Here is a 19,774-nt window from a genome sequence, read left to right on the forward strand (position 1 = left end):
TTGTTGAAATGTTTGAGTGAGGTTGTACATGTAAGACACCTAACACCATATATGCTCAACCAAGTTCACTGCCAAGGAGTTGATTCCAACTCATAGCAACCCTATAGGGCAGAGTAGAACTGCCCTTGTGGATATCTGAGACTAACTATGGGAATAGAAAGTGCTGTCTCCTGCAGAGTGACTGGTGGTTTTGAACTTCTGACATTGAGGTGAGCAGCCCAATACATAACCACTATGCCACCAGAGCGCCTTCCAAATATGCTAGTTACTATATTTAAGGAATAGCATGGCTAGATTGGGGGTACACACCTTGGTTCTGGACTGGCTACCAGTGTTCGGAATTTATTCTCTGAGGCAGTCATCAAAAAAAAAAACAAGAGGAGGGGTCTTGGGTGTGTTGTCTATTACAGTGTTTGGGGGTTTTGTTCCGTTAGGAGGGACAGAAGTCAAAGGTGACATCACTTTTTCATTAGACTGATTCTCGGGATACTTTTATTTTTGTGTGAGAGGAAGTTGAAGGGAGTGCAGTGCATTGCTTTGTTTCTATCCCCTGGTGTTCACCTCGTTTTCTGTATTTGGTCCTGGCTATTGTTGGAGGTGATGATGTGATCTGTCTGCATGGCCTACTCTAAGGTGGTTTCGTTCACTCTGGGTTCAGGTGAAGAGTGCCATCCTACTGATTAGGTCTCTTGAGATGGAGTCCTGGTGGCAGAGTGGGTTATGTGTTCGGTTGTTAACTGTAAGACCAGCAGGTCGAACCTACCAGCTACGTACTTCAAGGTCGAAGATGAAGCCTGCTCCCATAAAGATTCAACGCCTCAGGGCTCTCCTGGGGAGGTTGGCAGGGAATGAGTAAGACGCACAGATGATACAGTCATCCTGGGAAAGTCCCCAAAAGAAAGACATGGGAACAAAGCTGTCCCCACCCAATAACCCAGGTACCTTCCTCCTCCTCCTGCCCTGCTTTATTTAATTCTGTCAGATCCTCGTCTGAGCTGTTTACCTTGTGGTCCCACTTGGGTCTGTATCCATCCTCCTGAAAAGTCAAGGTGTGATACAGTCAGGTGGGTGTAGAGAAATGGGCAGAGGGTCTCAGTAGTAAGGTTTTCTGTGAAGCCAGGGTCAGAAGTCATATGAGATGGCTAGCGAGAGAACTGGGAACGAGCTGGATCCCGAGGAGGGGGCATTGTCTATGTGAATGCAGGGAGTGTTTGGAGAAGAGGAAGGTTAGTGGTGGAAAGTAGGAAGGGGCCATGGTAAGGGCACCCTCTGTGGGAACAAGAGTGTGGGACATCTGGAAGCTGAGCAGTGGTGTTCACAGATGGCTCAGGCTCGTCTCTGCGGGCACGGGTGCTCTCCAACCTGTCCTGATACACAGAGGGGTGGGGGGGTTAGGCTCATAGAGGAGGAGGCTGCCTGGAGAGAAGCTCAGTTGTGGTGTCACCTGGCAGGGGTCCCCAAGTGCTGGCTGGAGGTGGATGGTTCTAAGGAAGCTGGAGTAGGTATGACTAGCTCCTGTTGTCTCTCGTGGCTTTGCCTTGACGAAAACTGGGAGAGAATAAACGCATTTCATGCTTCTAGGCAGGTGCCTTGGTCCTTGGAGGCAGCATCTTGGGACAGAAACTTTAGGAAGAGCGCCTGGCAAAAGAGGCAGAGAAAGGAGGTGCGCCCTCCACCACACCACACCCTACCCCCACCACCCCCCACACCGCCCCCCCCCCCCCCCCCCCGCAAAGACAAAAGGAGGGTTGAGATTCAAGAGGGAGTGCACTGAGAGATGGAAGAAGAGCCAGGGCTGGTGCATGTGAGGGAGGTTGAGGCTAGGGTGTGAAAGAGGCCCAGAAAGGAGAGAGGCAGAAGAATGCTTGGGGCCTTTTCTTGTTCTTCACCAGGCAAAAAGGAAAAATTGCCCAAAGATCAGGGAACAAGAGGCAAAAGAAAAAAAGAAAAAAGACACAGGTAGATGCGTTAAAAAAGGATGGTGTTCAAAGATGCAAGATCACAAATGGACAGAAGGCAAAGCTTAGAAATGGAGAGGGGAGCAGGAGGAGGGGAGATGTGAGAACCAGGGGAGATGTGACAGGAAAGAGAACAGGCGAGTGAGTGCTGGAACCCCTAGGTCCACGGTCCTCCTTTTGCAGACTGGGAGCTGGCACATGGGGACGTCAAGAGTTTGGCTTCCATTGAGGACACAGACTGGGAGACTTGGAAGATGAGAGGGGCTGTGATGTTTCCAACAGGAAGTTTCCTTCTCAGAATAGCTCAGGCTGTGTGATTCTTAAAAGGAAATATCCAGCTTCCCAAATGAGTGGTCCCTTCCTCACAAGATAAGCACTCACCTGGCAGGGGTTTGGGTTTTCAGCTGACAACCTGTCGGGACCAAAAAAGAGCAGGGGCTGGCCATCCAGGGAGGCCAACATTCTCAGTCCTGCCTATTATCCCTGCTCTGCATGCTCTGCCAGGCAGTCCTCCCAGAGGACCGAGCAGCTCCGTTACCACAAGCATGGGACTCAAAGAGCTGGTGCCCAAACTACCCACCCATATCTGTGTCCTTACCGTCTTTTACAGCCAATCCTAACACCAGCTCCTTTCTGTCTGCCCATCTCTCCACCCCTCATTGCTGGCCTCTCTCCCAACCTCGTCCTCGTTTTCCTTTTTCTTCCTCGAATGCCCATTCTGCTCTTCCCTCTCAAACTGACCCCTCTGGTACTGAGCACCCCCCCCCCCCCCCCCGATTCCTTTTCTCCTCTCCCTAACAAAAACAGGACACAGCTTCTTTTGCATTCCCTCTGAGGCTTGGTGTGGTGTTTGCAGTTACTTAGACTTCTAGCACCACAGCCAAGCCATTCCCTTCCCACTTCTGGGGCCATCCTTCTTCCACCGAGCCTCTGCTGTCTACCTCCACCACCCTCCATTCCATCAATCCTAAACGGTGGCTCTTTAACCTTTGTCAAGGATACTGACCCCTGGTTCACAGATTTCCCCTCCATTCAATAGCATTCTGGGAGGTTTCAATCATCTGCCAGCCCATTCTGAACACACTGGACTTGCCACTTCCCCCCAACTTCAATGACTGTCACCTCCACTCCACTCATCCATACACTGGATTAAAAAAAAAATCACCGTGACTGAGAATTCTGAAATAGTAGATGTTAGTTATCATTTTCAGATTTTCCTTCCAGCCAGCTTCTGTCATTCTCCCACTATATCTGTTCTTTGACCCCATTGAAATCATGTTCCTAGATAACCAATATTCTTTCTGGCTATTCAAGCCTGTATAAATATGAAGGAACCCCCCCTAAAAACAGAATTGCACTGGGCACAGCAGAGCTTTCGTAGTATGCATTTTGCCCCCACTAGGCAAGCATCAAGCAACTCTCGCTGGGTTAGTGCACCCAGTGGCATTGCCTGGGAAGATTTTTTATGGTCACAGTGAATTTTTTCTTAAAACTAGTTTTGCGTTAACCTCTTTTTTGTGTGTGTGTGATGGCCGATTTAAGAGAACAGTGTGCGGCTGTGAAATTTTGTTTCCTGCTTCAGAAAAACGTGTCAGAAACTGTTGTGATGTTGAACACTGCTTGCCCAGGACAGCACGATGGGAAAAACCCAAAGGGAATGAGTAGTTTCCTCAGTTCAAAAAAACGTGAAATGTCAACTGATGACAAACCTAGTTCTGGACATCCACCAACTTCCCCAATGGATGAAAATGTCAACTTGTAGTGCATTTGGAATTTGTTCCACCAGGTCAGACTGTTAACCAAGTTTTCTATTTAGAGGTTGTGAAAAGATTGTGCAAGAGTGTGAGACAAAACAAGGCCTGATTTGTGGCAGACGGGAGACTGGTTTTGCCACTCATGCAACCATCTCAGTGTGCCAGTTTTTTTGCAGAAAACAGCATGCCTTTCTTCCCCATACACCTTCCTCACCTGACCTCGCTCCATGTGATTTCTGTTTCCTCAAGTGAAGAGGGACATGAAATGACAGCCAATTTGATGATGTAAAAGAGGTGAAGAAAAAACGAGGGATGTGCTGTCAGCCATCCAATAAGAGATGAGCATGGAAAGTGGTTCCCAGAATGGAATCACAGCTTTGACAAGTGTATTAGGTGTAATGGAGCATACTTTGAGGGTGATATGGTTGTTTTGTATACAACATTTAATACATAGCTTTGAAAAAAATTCCGGTGTTTTTGGTACCCCATCATATATATTGACATATGGTTCATGAATCATTGACTTCCATCGTTCAGTCGTATAATCATCACTACAATTAGTTTCAGAACATTTTATCCCCTCGTATTTGTTATTGGCACCCCCTGTTCACCCTCAAATGAAAACATGGGACTTATTCTCACCTTCTCACCTCCTCACCCCTACGTCAATCCAATCACCAAATCTGACTAGTGTTTCCCCTAAGTCTTGCCAGGAGCTTACCCAGCTGCACTGCCAATATATTAGACTGATCTTAGTCTTGTCCACCTTCATAGTTATGGACCTCTGCCACAGAATGAAGAACCAGCAAGGACGAGCTGACCTTGTTGCTTCACTGCTTCGCTCTGCCCCTGGAATAGAAGGCTCTTGGGTGTAATGGGTAAGGTCCTCTTCCATTGGCTTTTGTCTCTTCTTTCATCTCCTGCCTCCTCCACCAACATGAGCTGCTTACAATTCCTGGAACAGCTTCATTTTCCTGGGAAAAAAAAAAACACTACCATCCCACTCCACTACCACCCTACGTGCCTGGATAATTTCTTTTTATTATTTGCAAGTTTTCTAAGGGGTCAGTTCTTCTTGGGAGTCTTCCTTGACTACTGCCTCCTCTCCCTCCCAACCTGTTAAGGGTTAGTATAGCCCTTTCCATGGGTGGCAATTAGGTCTTATCTTTGTTGCTGGCTGAAAGGGATCTGGGGAACCTGTCAGTGTATTAGCCAAAAATAAAGACGAGGTTTATTCGCGTCTAAGTTGATTCCTGGAAGGACTTGCAGAAGGAAACCATCCAGCTTCTTCCTCTGAGCTGTGTCTAGAGTTCAGCCCTGACCCCACAAGATACTTAATATTCAAGAAACGGGTCTTTTTAAAAAAAAAACAACATTTAATTGGGGGCTCATACACTTCTTATCACAATCCATACATACATCCATTGTGTCAAGCACATTTGTTGCCATCATCATTCTCAAAACATTTTCTTTGTACTTGAGCCCTTAGTATCAGCTCCTCGTTTTCCCCTTCTCTACCTGCTCCCCCTCCCTCATGAACCCTTCATAATTTATAAATTATTATCTTGTCATATCTTACAGTATCTGACGTCTCCTCTCACCCACTTTTCTGTTGTCCTTCCCCCAGGGAGCAGGTTATATGTAGATCCTTGTTATCGGTTCCCCCTTTCTACCCCACCTTCCCCCCACCCTCCCGGTATCACCACTTTCACCACTGGTCCTGAAGGGATCATCTGCCCTGGATTCCCTGTGTTTCCAGTTCCTATCTGTACCAGTGTACATCCTCTGGTCTGGCCAGATTTTTAAGGTAGAATTGGGATCATGATAGTGGGGGGAGGAAGCATTTAGGAACTAGAGGAAAGCTGTATGTTTCCTCATAGATACTCTGCATCCTGACTGGCTCTTCTCCTTCCCACAACAAGAAACAGGTTTTTATGACAATAAGATGAGCCAGGTTGTCACAGAGTACAATGAATACTCTAAGAAGAAGGGTTGTTACAATGACCAGTAGGAAGTTATCCATTATTAGTGCATTTCCCCAGGGGCCATTAGGCTACCATTCCCTGAAGCATCAAGCACCCTCTGTATCTACACTGGGCAATGCTTTCTATCTGGCTACTTATGTTACTGACCTTGTGAGCCTCCTGCCCAAGTTGGAAGGCCCCTGCTGATTAACTTAAAAGGGAATTTGTACTGTAAGGGAGGGGACTGTTACATTACAGTTCTGAAGTAGCAATGAGGAACCGTATGAAAGGGTCGTGGCATTAGGAAGGTTGAGAACCACTGGTTGTATACGGATGAATCCTTTATTCTCATATCTTTTTTTAAACTCATTTTATTCAGGGCTCTTGTAGCTCATATGACATTCCATACATCAATGGTATCAAGCATATTTATACACATGTTGCCATCTTCATTTCCAAAACATTTTCTATGTGAGCCCTTGGTATAAGCTTCTCTTTTCCCCCCTCCCTTCCCCACCCTCCTATCCTAGTGTATCCTTGATCAATTACATATTGTTATTATTTCATATCTTACACTGTCCATTGTCTTCCTTTACCCATATTTCTGTTATTTGTCCCCTTGTCGGGTGGCTATATATCCAATCTTGTGATGGGTTCTCCCTTTCTCATCCTTCCCCCTCCCTGACCACCCCCCTATCCTGATGATATCACTACTCCCAACTACAGTTCCTGAGGGGGTTTTATCTGTCCTGAATTCCATGTGTTGAGAGCTCTTATCTGTACCAATGTCCTCTGGTCTAGCCAGATTGGTAAGTTAGAACTGGGTCGTGGTAGTGGTGGGGAAGAAGCATTAGGGAACTAGAGGAATGATGTGCGATTTATCGGTGCTATACTGCATCATGGTTGATTCATCCCTTCTGTGGGGGGTATGCTCATATCTTAAGAAGGCTGGCAGGCTGGGGTGGAGGGAGGTCTTCACCCTTGTGAGTTGGAGACAAGTCCCAACCACATTCCCATAATATTGTTTCCCACCGTGTCCTCCCATAATAGTGCTGTCTTAAAGCTGCCTCTTACAAGCACCTGGCTGATTGCTATGTAGCCCACAGCCTTAACTATAGGCACAGGCATGTGCTATTGCTCCCTAGGCTCTAAAGACAGTCACATCCCTGACCTGCCTCCAGCACAGCTGTTAGGTTACTCCTCCAATGAACTCAGGGACCTTTAGGGTTAAGGTACAGCCCTTTCGTTGTGTATTTGGTTACCTGTAATTGGGGGTCTTGCACACCCTGAAAATAAATAAGCTGTTGGCTATTAGAAATATAATCCTTTTCCTGCGCGAATCTGGCCCCTGAAGTCATGGTGGTGTAAGGTGAGTCCTTGCATATTTTGTCTTGCCTGATACTAGTCCATAACTCTTCAAACTCACGCAGCACATGCACTGATGCCGAGTGCAGGAAGATCACAGGCCAGTGGGTGGAAAGCCTTGTGGATCCGGTGGCGGTGGAAGCATCTCAGTGCTGGCGGGCTTCTCTATGTGGCTCCTCTCACTCCAGGGCACTAGTGTAGCTCCATGTGTCTTGTCAGTAGGAATGTCCCCAGGGAGTATGTGTCCTGCCTCCATCGAGCTATTTATCTCCTTAGTGCTTCCAAATGAGGTCAAGCTGCAACCTGATTAACGGCTAAACTCCACCCCTTCACTCTCAATGGTCTTAAATTGACAACAGATGATGTACCTATCACGGCCCTCAGGGAGATGATTGGCGCTCCAGCTGCATCCACGGGCTGAAACAGTAGAGCCGCGCTGAGGAAGGCACAGGCTCGGCAGTGTGTCCTGCTCTTGTGCCTCGAGACACTCTGTATTGAGGCCGACGCCATGACACCTACCAAGCACCGCCATGAGATGCCCTGCAGCTGCTTTGAAAAGACATAAATGGGTGTCTGCTGGAATGGAACGATATTTGAGGTAAAATAAAAAATTGTGGAGCAGAATAGAAAGCAGTTTGATTCTATTTGTGTCGATAGTTATACAAAACAACACACACACACACACACACACAGTGCCACTGGGTTGGTGTTGACTCGGCACCCCAATGAGATGGAGTAGGCCTGCTCGGCAGGGTTTCAAAGGCTGTAGCTCTTCGTGGAAGCGCATGGCTACATCTCTGTCCCATGGAGCTAATGATGGGGTCAGAGGACACACCTTTCCGCTAGCCGCATAGTCTTAACTGTTGTCCCCTATGGCTCTTATCTGCCAACAATATCTATATTTATCTGTCTATAAGAGAGGACATTTCCACCAAAAAGGGTAATAATTAGGGGGTTAGGGAGATAAAGTAAAGAAGGTATTCTCATTTGAATTCCTTCTATATTGCTTGGATTTAAATATTTTAAATTATGTATGAGGATAATCAGTATAAGTTTTTTAATTTAACATCGATTTTTAAAAATTTAACATTCATTTTTATCAAGGCTGTGTGTGTGTGTGTGTGTGTGTGTGTCCATAATTTAGGGAATCAGTAAGATTTACATGCATGATAAAAAAACAGCAGTCCCCTGAATATGCTTCCTGACTTACTTCCTACTGCTCAGAAGTAATTATTTGTAGTGACTTTGGCTGTTTCTTTTTATTTTAACCTCTGTATCTGTGAACAATGGCGCTACCAAGGCATTAGAGCGTGGCTGCTACCTGGTGTCCAGGGGCAAAAGTTTAAGAAGAAGTAACCTTACCTTCAGAAGCAGTGATTAGCTTGTTTCTGTAGGTTTGTGCTTTGTTAACAGGCCCTGCCCTGTGACTGCTGCATTCCAGATGGGCAGGCGTGGCAGACAGACACATTTGGAGCCTACATGGCAGCCACTGACTACTTAGCTTCTCAGCCAAGTACAGTTCTGAGGAAGAAAGGATCATCGAAACCGCTTGGATTTCCCTTGTTCCTTGAACTATATAAACCCTGACAGGCAGTCTTATATTGTGTGTTGTCTAATCTGAGAATTGTCTGTTTGACCCTTAGAAATTATCCAACATTTCTGATGTTCGAAGAAGTGGGGTCCCTGGGGTGCTGACGCCTCTGTAAACCCCCAGGTTTCATCTGACACGATGTTGGCACCAGCTCAGCCAATGGGGCTCTTCGTCTCTCTACTCTCTTGGGGTGGCAGGTGGGGGCGATCAGGTCAAGCTTCTTCTGAACATTCAGCTCCGTTCTTTGTCAACTTTAAAATTAATGTCCTGTAGGTAGATTTTGCTCTACCTAAGGGGCTTCCGATGTGTCCTGAGACCACTTGTTCCCTGCATAATCCAGACCTATGGGCCCGTCTTGGGTTCCTTTTTCGTTTTGAACACTTTTTAGCCAATGACAGTTCAGGGAAACAATGACCCGCACCAAGAGTTTTCTCCTTGGATAAGCTTGCTTTCTACACAATAAATTAGAATCTTGGGATATTTAAAATTAAACAAACTCAATGTGGTGCATGGTTTTTTAATAATATATATGCCATTTTATTGGGGGCTCTTTCAGCTCTTATAACAATACATCCATCAATTATATCAAGCACATGTGCACATGTTATCTTCATCATTTTCAAAATATTTTCTTTCTGCTTGAGCCCTTGCTATCAGCTCCTTTTTTCCTCCCTTCCCCACCCTTCCAGCCTCATAGACACCTGATAAATTATAAATTATTATTTTCATATCTTACATCGCCCGCTGTCTCCCTTTGTCCACCCCTGGGGAAGGGGTGGTGGAATTTTGTGTCATTGTAGTTGGCTCCCTGTCTCCCCCACCCCCACTCCCACCCCCGCACCCCCTCCCCTCTACCCTCGTGGTATCACTACTCCCATTGCTGTTCCTGAGGAGTTTATCTGTCCTGGATTCTGTGTGTCAAGAGTTCTTAACTGTACCAGTGTACATGCTCTGGTCTGGCTGGATTTGTAAGATAGAACTGGGGTCATCGATGAAGAACACAGCTTTCCCCCAGATCCTGGATGCTTCCTCCCCCCAACTACCATGATCCGAATTCTACCTTGCAGGGCTGGAGAGGGCATAGGTTGTACACTGGTACATATGAGGGCTGGAGGTACAGGGAATCCAGGGTGGATGATACCTTCAGGACCAAGGGTGTGGGGGACGATGCTGGGAGAGTGGAGGGTGAGTGGGTTGGAAAGGGGGAACTGATTACAAGGATCCACATGTGACCTCTTCCCTGGGAGAGGGACAGCAGAGAAGGGTGGAAGGGAGACTCCGGATAGGGCAAGATATGACAAAATAACGATGTATAAATTACCAAGGGCACATGAGGGAGGGGGGAAAGGGGAGGGAGGGGAAAAAAAAAGAGGACCTGATGCAAGGGGCTTAAGTGGAGAGCAAATGCCTTGAGAATGATTGGGGCAGGGAATGTATGGATGTGCTTTATACAATTGATGTATGTGTATGTATGGATGGTGATAAGAGTTGTATGAGTCCCTAATAAAATGAAAAAAAAAAGAGTAAAAAAATGATTAGGGCAAAGACTGTACAGATGTGCTTTATACAATTGATGTATGTATATGTACGAATTGTGATAAGAATTGTATGAGCCCCAATAAATTGCTTAAAAAAAAAAAGATGAGTTACGCAAAAAAAAAAAAAAGAACTGGGGTCATTATAGTGGGGGGGAAGAAGCTTTAAAGAACTAGAGGAATGTGTGTTCCATCGAGGCTGTGCTGCACCTTAGCTGTCTCGTTCTTTTCTTGTGACCTTTCTGTGAAGGAATGTCCAATTATCTACAGATCTACAGTGCTTTGGGGCTCCACTCTGATCCCCATCATTTGCACCGATATATTTCTTTGGGGTCTTCTGATCCCTAATACCTTATCCCAGTATCACCTCGTGATCACACAGGCTGATGTGCTTCTTCCATGTGGGCTTTGTTGTAATGCATGTTTTAAATGGTATTTTAAAACTTCCAATAAACAAATGTCTAAATTTGACCAGAGGATGTACACTGGTACAGATAGGAACTGGAAACACAGGGAATCCAGGACAGATGATCCCTTTAGGACCAGCAGTGTGAGTGGTGATACCAGGAGGGTGGAGGGAGGGTGGGGTGGAAAGAGGGAACCATTACAGGGATCTACATATAACCTCCTCCTTGGGGGATGGACAACAGAAAAGTGGGTGAAGGGAGATGTAGGATACTGTAAGATATGACAAAATAATTGATAAATTATTAAGGGTTCTTGAGGGAGTGGGGAGGGAGGGGGGAAATGAGAAGCTGATGCCAGGGGCTTAAGTGGAGAGCAAATGTTTTGAGAATGATGAAGGCAATGAATGTACAAATGTGCTTGACACAATGGATAAATGGATGGATTGTGGTAAGAGTTGTATGAGCCCCCAATAAAATGATGAAAATAAATAAAGGTGTTAGGCGCTGCCCATTTGGTTTTGACTCAATGACCATGTCACTGTAGGATGAAGCTCTGCTGGGTCCCGTGTCCTCTTCACAATTGTTGCTCTGTTTGGACCTATTGTTGCATTGCCTTTGTTCACCCATTTCATTGAATGTCTGTTCTTTTTAGCTGCCCCTCTACTTTACCAGACATGATGTCTTTTTCCAGGGCTGGTCCTTCCTGCTGACATGTCCAAAGTACATGAGATGAAATCTCGCCATCTTGGCTTCTAAGGTACATTCTGTTCTTTTTAATAATTAAATCATTTTATTGGGGGCTTGTACAACTCATCACAATCCACACAAACATCCATTGTGTCAAGCACTTTTTTATATTTGTTTCCCTCATCATTCTCAAAATATTTGCTTTCTACTTGAGCTCTTGGTATCAGCTCATTATTTTCCCCCTCTATTCTTCCTCATGAACCCTTGATAATTTATAAATTATTAGTATTTTGTCATATCTTATACCAGCCGACGTCTCCCTTCACCCACTGTCCGTCCCCCAAGGAGGAGGTTAGATGTAGATCCTTGTAATCGGTTCCCCATTCTACCCCACCTTCCCTCCACCCTCCCGCTGACTATTCTTAAAAGACAGATTGTTCATTCTTCTGGCAGTGCATGAGATATTCAGTATTCTTTGAAAACATCCGAATTCAAAAGCATCAACTATTTCTCGATCTTCGTTATACATGGTCCAGGTTTTACATGCATATGAGGTGATTGAAAATACCATGGCTTGGTTCAGGCTCATTTCAGTCTTCCGAGTTACATCTTTGCTTTTTAACCCTTGAGAGAGGTATTTTGCAGAGGTTTCCCCGGTGCTTTGTATGGCTGGAGGTTCTGCACTGACTGTGGCGGCAAGCAATGTGAGCTACTTGACAAATTCATTGCTGCTTATTGGGCCAGAGTGAGGATTTTTGTTCCCTTTATGTTGAGGTGTAATCGATGCAGAAGACTGTCGTGTTTCATCTTCATCAATGAGTGCTTCATGCACGTCCTCTTCACTTTCAGCCAGCAGAGTTGGGTCATCTGCATATTGCAGGTCGTTAATTTATCTTCCTCCGATCCTGAGGCCAAGTTCTCCTTCATGTAGTCCAGTTTCTTGGATGATTTGCTCAGTGTGCAGAGTGCAGAAGCATGGTGAAAGGATACGACCCTGTGCACACCTTTCTTGGCTTTCAACCCAGCAGTGTCTCCTTGTTCTGGCTGCCTCGTGGTCTAGCTGCAGGTTCTGCATGAGCACAATGGAATATTCTGGGATTCTCATTCTTACAATGGAACCCACCTTTTAAAATGATCGACAGTAAGATTCCTTTGTAGTCAATAAAGCACAGGCAGACATGTTTCCAGTATCACCTGCTTTCAGCTCAGAGCCATCTGACATCAGCAGTGATATCGACCCATGGTTCTGCATCCTCTTCTGAATCCGCCTGACTTGATGACATTACCCTGGAGCTGCATGGCTGCAATTGTTTGATCGTTAGCTCCTGTAAATTTTTACTTGAATGTGATATTAATAGATATACTTAAGTAAAGACTCCTGTAATTTTGTAGCAATGCATGTTTTTGTTTTTTGTTTTTTTTCCTTGGGGTTTGTTTTCCCCAAAAAGTTTTATTGGCGTATAGTTTATATGTCATTCAATTCATTAATTCAATCACATCAAGAAGAGTTGTACAATCACCACCACAATCAATTTTAGAGCATATTCTTCAATCCTATACTCATCGTTATAAAAAAATTAGATGCTGTCTGCACTCTGGCCTTGGGAAGGGGCACAAACAGGAACTTCTTTCAGTCTTTAGGCCTGTCTTCCAGACTTCTAGGCATAGATGAGTAAGCACCTCCCAGGCTGTATCCGTTGGTGGCAATAAATCAATTATAGCCTGTCAGTTTCTGGAGACTTGGTTTTCACCAATACTTTTAGAACCGTTTCTATTTCTCCATTCAATGCCATTGGTTCTTGATCACATGCTGCCTCCTGAAATGGCAGAATGTCGATTCCTTCTTTTTAAACTGTTTGTGGTGAGTTGGGTGAAGATCACTAGTTACATAGTCACTGAGTGACACAGTCTGCTTCATGTCGTTCACGGCAATCCCCTCATGTCATATCACCCGTCCTTCCTCCGCCCCGTGTTTCCCGTCTCCGTTCATCCTTTCCTAACTCTTCTGGACTTTGCCCTGGAGGTCATGCTGCCCCTTAATTCCAATGGTGGCTTATACTAACTGTGCACCCGTCAATAGTCTCAGTTCGCTGATAGCCTTGTTTATTGTTTGGCTGAAAATTGAGCACAGGGGTGGGTTCAATTTCACACCCAAAGGGTGACCATGGATAACCTCTTTGGGGGGATATGCCAATGTATAACTGACTGGCAAGACTGATTTCCTTCATGATGTAACCTTATAATGTGACCCCTTTGAGAGCAGTTGGTGGTGGTAGCCCAGCACCATGGAGTTCTCATCTCAGGATCAAACTAAACAAATAGACCCAAACTCACTGGCCTTGACTCAGTTCCTACTCATGGTGACCTGTGAGGGTAGGGTAGAACTGCCCCTGGTTGGCTTCTGAGACTGTCACCACCATTTGCTCCTCCGCCTTCCGTGAACACTCTCAGTCTCGGAAACTTAAAGGGGGCAGTTCTACCCTGTCATATAGGGTCTCTTCAGTCAGCATTGACTCAGTATTGTGAGTTTGAGTCCTCTGAGACTATGCGTCTGATCTCTCATCCCTTAAAGTGTGGAATTATGTCTAAGAAGTTTTCATAAGTTTGTCCCCTGTAGGCTTGATCATATTCTTGGATATATATGCAGCAAAGGTTTACCCATAAACGAGTATTCTCTGTCTCTCACACACACATATACTCCTGCTCTTCCTCCCGCACCCATCCAGCTCGTGTCTCGCGTGGATTACTATCATTCCATGATTGTGCATATAACTGTATTTACCTGTTAGAGGAAACCAGCCTCCAACAACCGAGGGGTCCATATGCGCAATTGTATGGCGATAATATATAAAGATCACAGTAAAGTCATGGAAGACAGGAGAGGATAAAATAAAGGAGTCAGACACATTTCATGATAGCATGCTCCCCTCAGCCCTTCTTGGGGGTCCACGTGGAGGTGGAAGAAGAGTCTTTACTGTCTTGGGATATTGATAGGTAGCCGTGAGACATGCATATTCAGTAGTTAGATACGTCACAAGGTGAGTGGTCACCACAGTAAAGTGCCTGAGCTCACAGGTGAGGAAACCCGGTACCTGCATTATGGGACAGCACGAGGGGGGTGGGAGGCGATAACAACAATCGACCCTGTGCTCACTGTAAGGCAGCAGAGCTGTTAGGGGAGAATCTGTGGGGATGACATTTAAAGCAGGATCATGTGTTTGGACTACATCTCTAACTTACCAAGGTGGTGGCTTTCCTACAGTGGAATACCAGCTTTCCAGGTTCCCTCTGTGATGTCAGGGAATATAGCCCTGCTCCTATTTCCCGCAGAGTTCGTTTCCCACATTTACCTCAGTTGCTTTTAATTCTTGCACTTCTCCCAGGGTCTTTCCCTACTGGTATCAATTTTTTTTTCAGATCTCTCTTATATTTGCCATTCTCTTATGTTATTATGTGCCTACCCTCTAGCCACGGAAGCCCTCTCCCACCTGATAACCAGCAGAGAATTTCCCCTTTTGTCTGAGGTGTGTTCCTTGTGGAAGCACATCGTCTTGTTTTCTTATTCACTGAACTGCTCTCTGTCGCTTGACTGGGGTATTTAATCTATTTGCATTCAAAGCAGGTACTGGATGATCTGAACCAATTGCTGTTATGTGTGTTTGCAGAGCTTTTCCCCCACCTAATTTTCTGTGCTGAGTTAGTTTTATTTGTATGTTTTCTTGTCATCTCCTTCTTTGCTGTTTAGTATTTACTAGATTTTATCATTTAAAAAATTTTTATGAAGTTAGTCATTTTCTTTTTTTAAAAACATTTTATTAGGGGCTCATACAACTGTTATCACAATCCATACATATACATACATCAATTGTGTAAAGCACATCTGTACATTCTTTGCCCTCATCATTTTCAAAGCATTTGCTCTCTACTTAAGCCCTTTGCATCAGGTCCTTTTTTCCCCTCCCTCCCCACTCCCACCTCCCTCATGAGCCCTTGATAATTTATAAATTATGTTGTCATATCTTGCTCTGATGTCTCCCTTCACCCCCTTTTCTGTTGTCCATCCCCCAGGGAGGAGGTCAAGTGTAGATCCTTGTAATCGGTTCCCTTTTTCCAACCCACTCACCCTCTATCCTCCCAGTATCGCCCCTCACAGCCCTGGTCCTAAAGGAATCATTCACCCTGGATTTCCTGTGCCTCCAGCTCCTATCTGCACCAGTGTACAACCTCTGCTCTATCCAGACTTGCAAGGTAGAATTCGGATCATGGTAGTTGGTGGTGGGGGGGGGGGGCGGGGGGGGAGTGGAAGCATTTAGGGACTGGAGGAGAAGTTAGTCATTTTCTTTAGGGCGATTCTATTATTTTCTTCCCAAGTTTAAAATTGTTATTCTATCTTGAAATCTACTTGACTTCCTCTCCATTTGAAAGTATTGTAACTATACTATTCCCCCTACTTATGTGGCGATTTTCTTTATTTCTAATTGGTATCTGGCTGCATATTTTCAGGCTTACAGGCTTTTTCACTTTGGATATTGTCAAATATGTTAAACTCAGGTTGTCTACTGTTCTGTTTTCTGTCCAACACCTTCCCATAATTGACTTTAAAAAAAACAAATTCCTTTACTTTATCTGGAAATCTTCCTAATTTCATATTTGAAGATTCTTGGTTCGCAATCTTTCTTTCAGATTTTTATACATGCCACTAACTTTGCTTTCTTACCTACATGGTTTTAGCCAAGAAGTCAGAGCTTAGTTCTATTGGTTCTCCTTTATAGGTGATTTTAAATTTCCTCCTGGATGTTTTCAGAAGTCTTTGTCTCTGGTTTTGCAAAGTTTGATCATACTGTGTCGTGGTGATTCTCTTTGGGGTGGGGGGTGGGGCCTGAGGTTCAGCCCACTTCTTGAATCCGAAGCTTCTCATCTTCCAGGATGCTAGGGAAATTCTCTTCCAACAACTGTTTCGACATTTTCTCTGTGCTTTCTTTTTCAAAATTTCTATCAGCTGTACGTAAATTATTCCTTGTGATGGTGTCCCACATAATTCTTAAGATTCCCCTTAGCTATGGTTGCTTCCTAGACCTCCCTAGCAGACTAGTAGAGATTTGAGTTCACAAATTCAGTCTTCCATTGATCCACTTCTAGGCCTTTGCTTTTTCTTTTTTAAATCATTTTATTGAGGGCCCGTACAATTCTTATTATCCATAAATACATCGTGTCAAGCGCATATGTACATTTGTTGCCATCATCATTCTCCAAACATTTGCCTTCCATTTGAGCCCTTAATATCAGCTGCTCGTTTTCCCCCTCCCTCCCCACCTCATGAACCCTTCATCATTCATAAATTATTTTGTCATGTTACGCTGTCCAACGTCTCCCCCTGCCCTCTGGCCCTTTACTTTTTCAGTGTATTTTCTATTTCTGAAAGTCTGCTATTTTTAAAATGTTGTGGTTTTAAAATGTTTCTATTTCTGTTCCTAGTTTTCGGAATTATTCCAAACTCGTTTTCCTTGATTTTTCTCTCCATCTGATGAAGGAGTCCTTCCTGTGAATCCCTTATCAGATTGTTACAATTCCTTTCCTTCTTGTGTATCGGTCAGTGTTGAGTCCACTTCTCTATCCTGCCCTCCAGAGCGCAGGGTTCCTGGATGCACAGTTGTATCTGATTCAGCAGGCCTCTAGTCTTTGTCAAGGGCCGGTGAGTGCATTTGCCACCGTTGCCATCTTGCTGGAAGTCTGGGCAGAATTTCAAGCAGTACACCTGGTTGCCTACTGTGCTTGAAAGGAGAAATGGCCAGGTGTCCTCCCGTATACGGACTCATGGTCTGTGGCTAATGTCAGGGACTTGATTGTAAAATTATTGACAAGGAGATGTGGAGAAGAGGTAGGCAAATGGATAGAACCCTCTGAATGGGCCAACGTGATGCAGATCTTTGTGTGTGAAATACTCACCAAAAGGTTACCTTGGCAGAGGATTTTACCCAGCCATCAGGTAGGATGATGGACATCAGTCATCCTTTCTTCAGCCACTTCTGACAACAGCTTAACGTGCTCATGAACAGAGACCATGACGGCAGTCATGAAGGTTATGCATGGGCTTAGCAACATGGACCTGCACTAGGGTTGACTTGGCTACAGGCACGGCGGAGTGACCCATCTGTGAGTACCAGAGACCCACGGTGAGTCTGCACTCATTCTGTTGGGTGATTGGCAGGTTTATTTTGCTGGAGCAGCTCCATCAATGTCAGGCCATCGTTTTGATCTTACCAGAGTACACTCGGATACTGATTTGCCTTCCCTGCATCCCATGCTTTTTGCCCTATCTACCATTTATAGACTTGAGGAGTGTCTTATCCACTAGTACATACATACCCTCTACAGCATTACCCTGGATCAAGGGGCTCACTTCAAAGCAAAGGAAATGCGGCAATGAGCCCAGGGTTGTTTCCCGCCAATGAAATGGTTTTTTTTGCTAGAGATCATTTTCTTGGGGACTCTTACAGCTCTTATAACAACCCAAACATCAATTGTATCAAGCCTATTTGTACATATGTTGCCATCATTACTTTCTAAACGTTTACATTCTATTTGAGCCCTTGGTTATCAGCTCCTCTTTGTACCCTCCCCTCCCACTCCCCCTCCCCTCCTCATGACCACTTGATAAATTATAATGTTCATATCTTCCACCAACTGCCGAAATGGTCTTTTAAATAACACAGCTAAGGCACTGCCTAGGTGGCAGTACGTGGCAGGGGTGGAGAAATGTTCTTCAGGAAGTTGTATGTCCTCTAAACTAGCATCTGATATGTAATGCTGTTTTCCCACCAGCCATGATTGACAGGTCCCAGAAGCAAGGGGGGGGGGCAATGCAAGTGGCTGCCCTCCTGCATGAGATGGAGGGCTTGGCTGCTGTAGCAGGCAAAGGGCAGGACTGGATGAGGAGCCTGCGAAGGACAAGAGTAGGGAAGGAGTGGTGGAAAATGGTTGATCTCATACTCATGATGACATGCATGACCAGCTACAGAAAACATTACTATCAAGCATTTCTATCAAATATTTGTTTTCTTCACTTATGAAACCTAAGATGTAAACAGTGCCTAGGCGCATTTTTGGTTGTACATTTGTTATATCACGCTAGGTGAAACTGTGACTATTTGTCTTTATTTAGAGACAACACATGGTTTAAGATGTGTCCACTGTGCCAAGTCAAAAAGGGATAGTCTGCTGGTAAGGCTGTGTGTCAACTTGGCTAGGCCATGATTCTCAGAGGTTTGGCAGTTATGATGTAGTTGTCCTCATAATGAGATCTGAGGTAACATGATCACCGCCATGTTGAGAGAATTCCTTTGGGGGTGTGGTCTGTTGCCAATGTATGTAGCTGCTCCGACAATGCTCTTGTTTTTTTGCTGGGTCTGAACCCTAAGTCTGCCGCACCATCATCTACCTCCAGTCCTCTGCTGTATCGCGGTTACCCTCTGCGACCTGTGAGGGAGCAACCTGTTTCCTTACCTGTCAACCTTGGATTCATTCACCTCTGCAGCCAGCAGTTTGCCATCTCACCTGCTGAACTGCCATCTGCCAGCACCTAAGCCCTGGGTGTAGTGGTTACACATTGGGTTATGATCCGCATGGCAGCAGTTTGAAACCACCAGTAGCTACTCCGGAGAAAGACTGGGCTTTCTACCCCGTAAACAGTCTTGGAACCCCATGGTGGGGGCGGGGGTGTCGCTGAGTCAGCATTGACTCAATGGCAGAGAGTTTGGTTTTGAGTAGCTATAAGGATGGGAACCCTGGTGGCATAGTGGTTATGCATCGGGTCTCTAACTACAGGGTCAGCAGTTCAGAACCAGCCAGCCAGCGCCCCAGGAGAAAGATGACGTTTTCTACTCCATAAAAAGTTGTCTTAGAAATCCCCAAGGACTGTCCTACTCTGCCCTATGAGGGCCACTCTGAGTCAGAATTGGCTCATGGCAGTGAGTTAGGGAGTGGATATATATCAGAAGAAAACTGGCAAATCGTCATGCCCACCATATTCTACTGGTAAAACACAGCCCAGGTTCCAGGGAGACTCAAGCTTATAACAAGAGTGTCAAATAATTTGGAGAATAAGGTTTTCCAGTGAGAGCCTGATCCACCACACTGGGTGTCCGGCTTTCCGCAAGATATAGCCACATTTACACAATGCCTCTAAGTTTCCCTTTTGATTTTAAATTGGTTGATATTTAACTTGGAATCTTTTGTTCCCTTCATAAATTCCTTCTAAAAATGTCCAGTCTGTTCTCAGATTCTCTCTCTGGGGTTGTCATTGGATACAGAGCTCTCATCTGGCTGGCACTTCCGATGGCAATGATGATCCGAGCTCCCCACAAAGAGATTCACAAACCCGACTTCGACTCTGATCGGGAGGTAGGAAGGTGGATCAGGGTGGGAGGGAGAGCAGAGAGGAGGAGGAGGAGAAGGAAGAAATGGCTTTGGCTGACTGGAGTAGATGAATGGGACATAGTCATGATATGGCACAG

This window comes from Tenrec ecaudatus, chromosome 12 (assembly GCF_050624435.1).
Source record: "Tenrec ecaudatus isolate mTenEca1 chromosome 12, mTenEca1.hap1, whole genome shotgun sequence".
NCBI classification, from domain to species: domain Eukaryota; kingdom Metazoa; phylum Chordata; class Mammalia; order Afrosoricida; family Tenrecidae; genus Tenrec; species Tenrec ecaudatus.